This window comes from Cryptomeria japonica, chromosome 7 (genome assembly GCF_030272615.1).
Source record: "Cryptomeria japonica chromosome 7, Sugi_1.0, whole genome shotgun sequence".
In the NCBI taxonomy this organism is placed as follows: domain Eukaryota; kingdom Viridiplantae; phylum Streptophyta; class Pinopsida; order Cupressales; family Cupressaceae; genus Cryptomeria; species Cryptomeria japonica.
In genome coordinates this window covers 426,631,899-426,636,331 of record NC_081411.1, presented here as the reverse complement: position 1 = coordinate 426,636,331, position 4,433 = coordinate 426,631,899, and positions in this window count along the sequence as shown.

Here is a 4,433-nt window from a genome sequence, read left to right as displayed (position 1 = left end):
TTTACCAAACGTGTGGGCTAACGTGTGGACCCATCCTCATTATGTGGTGTGTGAAATAAAGTGATTTTAGGCACCAAAATGTATTGGGCTGACCCTATATGCTTTCCCTCTACCTTGTATAAATACAGATTCATTTTGGAAGGAAACATATGTAGCGAACAAACTACCTTCAGCAAGAGCAGTGAATTGTATAATCAACATTCAACAAACTTCTCTTGAGAAAAGCAAACTTCAGTCAGTGAGTTATCTCCAAGAGCAACTACTTATCTCCTTAAGACAAAGAACTATCTTCAAAGGACAATGAACCAAATTCTGGGTAACGAATCATGTACTTGATCTGCGAATAGTCTACTTGATCAGCAAATGGTCTCCTTGATCAACGAATTATCTCTACACAAGCATATTACAGATAAGTTAATTATGCTTCTATGTATATTAGGTTGATGCTCTAGTTTGATACATGTTCTGCTGTTCATTTAGCTTCAAAAGTTGAAGCTAATTTGTAAAGACATTTTTTGATTGTTTGTCTAATCAGATCTGAAGATCTGTTGTTGCTGGGTTTTTCCTCCAAAGGGGAGGTTTTCCCAGGGTAGTCTTGTGTTGTGTGCATCTCTATTTTATGTCCTTCATTTCTGTTACTGTACATTATCTACTTCTGCACCTAAATGTTAAGCGATTGCAAATCTGATTACTAAAATCTACTAAAATCTAACAAGAACTACATCAGGTAACTAAGATAAGACATCTGGCCTTGGGGGAGTTTTCATGGAAATCTTATAAATCCCCTGTTTGAGATCTATGTCTGATTTCAACAGGTTGCTGAAGTTGTATTTGATTATTGCAAATGTTTTTCAAGGAGTTTCGAAAGAGTATGAGTAGATTTGAAGATCCGCATAAGATTTTTGTACAATACAGAGTATCTAGAAGTATTAGGGCAAAGCGTATTTATTATAATGAAAAGTTAGGTATGCAAAAGATAAAAAAGTGATTTAATCACTTCATTTTTCACTTTGCATTCCAAGTGAAGAAGAGAAGAAAGCTCCGCAAGCAGATTTTTTAGAAACCAAAGCGTGAAAGAATATTTTTCAAGCGATTTGGCAAGAAACCCTAATCCGGTGGACAAGGTATTTCTCGGTGAAATTTTTTCAAGTTTGAAGTTTAATTTTTTTGAAATGGTTGTCTTTGGAACTGCTACCCCATTAGTGGTAGACATCACCGATTGAGCTTTACCAGATTTCAAGAAGCATCCATTTATTTCCATGGAAGATGATCCAAAAAGCGCACATTCATCGGTTCCGCACGATGTTCAACACATTGAGTATATTAGGGTTTACACACACTGTAATATTGAAGAGTTGGGAAGATCTAACCTGTTAAATCTCTACAACAAAAAGTTGACCGATGGGAATTCAATGCTAAAAACCAAATTTCAAGTATTGGAGGAGAAGGGTTTTGCATAGTTTGTCCAATTTCTGATGTTTGATGAACCCAAATGGATCTGATACGTATTGAGAAGAATGCATAATGAATTCATGTGGTTAAGAAAGCCTTTCAAGATCATGAAGAATTCCATTAGGGTTGTTACTAGTTTATGTTCATCCAGAGAGTTTCCCTTGCTGAAGGCCGTGAAGAACGAGATTGTTACAAATGCATCCAGGTCAAAATTTGATCAAAGAGCAATGAATATCAATGATATCTCGGAGTATGATGTCTAATTCGCTTCAATGGTGATTGGATATAAGATATACTACTCCAACATGGAGAATTTTGTTTCCAGAATAACCATCTATGCATCCTATGAGATGGTTAAGGACAATAAGAAGTATGATCTGTGTGAACTACTCCAAAGTGAGCTAATAAAGAACTTGAGGAAGATCAAAGAAAAAAAGAAATGCCCATTCAAGTATGGAACTCTGATCCTATGGTTGTTTTTCTATGTCATGAATGAAGTTTCGGAAGTTGGGCAAGTACAATGGGATTTTGATAGACCCGTAGGTATGCAAATCAGAGAATACTTGTATAACTCTGGTGACTCAAAGGTTCAGAATGCTAATATTTTGGGTTACTTTAAGAATTTTCTAAAGGAAATGCATGAGAGGGAGAGAATCCCTAAGTCTATAGTTGAGAAGTACCAAGATACCATTTGTTTTATATTGGATACAGATCAGTTCTTGATGGAGTCTATTGAGCCCCAAACTGTTTGGATCATGCCCATGGGGTATGAGGTTGATGAGCAGTTATTGGAATTGTATGTTCAACATTGAGAGATTCGGGACTTATGCAGAGAAAAGCTTGAAGCTGCACCAACAGTTCAAGAAGCCGATAATTCAAAAGAAAGTCAAGAAGTAGAAGCTTATGCAGAGAGCATATAGGGATTCCTAAAGAGGCAGTTTAGAAGGCAAGAGAGAGAAACATCCTCTCTGAAGAGCAGACTATTAAGAAGGTTGAACTGGAAGTTGCTGCACCTAAGCCTAAGCAAACAAGAGGCGCTACTCCCTCTTCCAGTCTACAGAATCTTGCAAGATCCTCAATCAAGTCATCCAGTGGTGGTGAGAAGAGAAAGAAGACATTAAGATTTCTCATTGTGGATGATGCAGAGACATACTCAGATGAATTTGCTAAGGAGGTAAAGCAAAAAGTAGCTAAGGCCTCTAAATTTGCCAAGGAGAAACCATCCAGTGGAGCAAAGCCCAACAAGAAACCGAAGATATCCGGAATAGATGAGGTAATAAAGCAAGTAATATTTACTATTAAACCTTCTATGTCCCTAAATGAAGTAGTGAATGAGGTGGTAAAGATTGGAAAATTGAAACCATTATCAGAGTGGTATGACAATTTTGATGAGAATGGTAAAAGGACTCTAGAAGAAGCTACTGTTGAATATTTGAATGTATATAGAAAAGCTTTAATAAAATTAATGTCTGAAGTACCAAAGAGTGTATAAAGTTTTGGATATGAGGAGAAAGACAATAAGAGTAGAAGAAGGGAGATTAAGAGAATATGCGAGTAAATTATGGTTTGTGATATCAAAGGAGGAAATTGCAAGAATCCTTAAATTAGCAAAGAATGAGTTCCAAAGAAAAACTAGAGTAAATAAGATAATGATAGGGAAAACAAATGAAGTTGTAAAATATACTATGAAAATTTTGAGGAAAGTATTACTTCAAAATCAATATGAGGTTGTTCCTGAGAAAACTCAGGATGATCCTGCAGTTGAGCAGACAAAGGATGATACACCGGAAGGGAAGATAGTTGAGTAGATAGAGGTTAATGATTTGGAAGTGGTTAGAGATGAGGATGTTGTAGATAAGGGTGAATGGGAAGAAAGGCAAGCAAATAAGACTAAGGATTCTCAAAATCCTCCGATTGACATTGTTGATCCTATTGAAACAATTAAGAAGGATGATGATGGAGAGATGGAGAATGTGGAGGTTAAGGTTGAAATTGAAACTAAAGAAAGAGACATTGTAGGGGCAATGAAGGGAAAGCAAGTTATTGATGATCTAGAATTTATGCAAGGTCCAATCAACCTTGCCTCTCTGTCCCCCATCTAAAAGCTTCAATTAAAATCTTTTGCTCAAGCTAAGACAAGTGAAGATCTCCTAAAGTCTCACATTGAAGGCAATGATTTTCTTACCCTGACATCCAGTGTTCTGGAAAAACTTATGCCCACATTTCAAAAGAGCACTTCAGATACCCATCCAGACAATTGAAAAGTTTGATCAATTTAGTGGACACTCACTTTGAATCATTTGAGAAATCTATTGAGGTGAAGGTTCAGAATGAGTTCAATGCAAAAAGGCTCCGGACACTAAAGAGGATGATTGTTGAAGACATAGGAACATTAGATACTTGTGTCAAAGGTATGCAGGATGCACTATCTAAATGAGGAAACATCTATAAATCATGCCTATCTCTGTCTAAGTTCACTAAGGATATAGAGAAAAATTCTAAGGAGCATGAGGATGAGTTAACCTGCATATCTCAGTCGGTTGATCCCTTGTCAGTATCTATGAGTAGTCATGAAGATCAAGGAATTTATTTACCTGAAAAGACAAGGAGTTTGGGCCATGATAGGGAAAGAATAATTGGTAGAGTTAGTGAACTTTAGAGTCATATTACTCCTAAGTTGGACACTATTCTTAGTGCCTTGAAAGATGCTCATGATGCTCAGGCTAGCAATGAACCAATAGATCTCAAAACAATGGAAACAAAAGCTTACCTATTGAGTGGTCTTATAATTATTTTGGAGAGTCTTAAGAAGGTCTGAGACAACCATCTAAATTCATTGAAAAACTCTTTTGCAGACATCTTCAAATTTTTGTAAGTAAAGGTTGCGTGTATATATGTATAGAGAATTTTAGTTTGAAATTTGATTTCTAGAATCCCTATCTTTGCCATTGATGTCAAAGGGGGAGAGTAGTAGAGTGAAA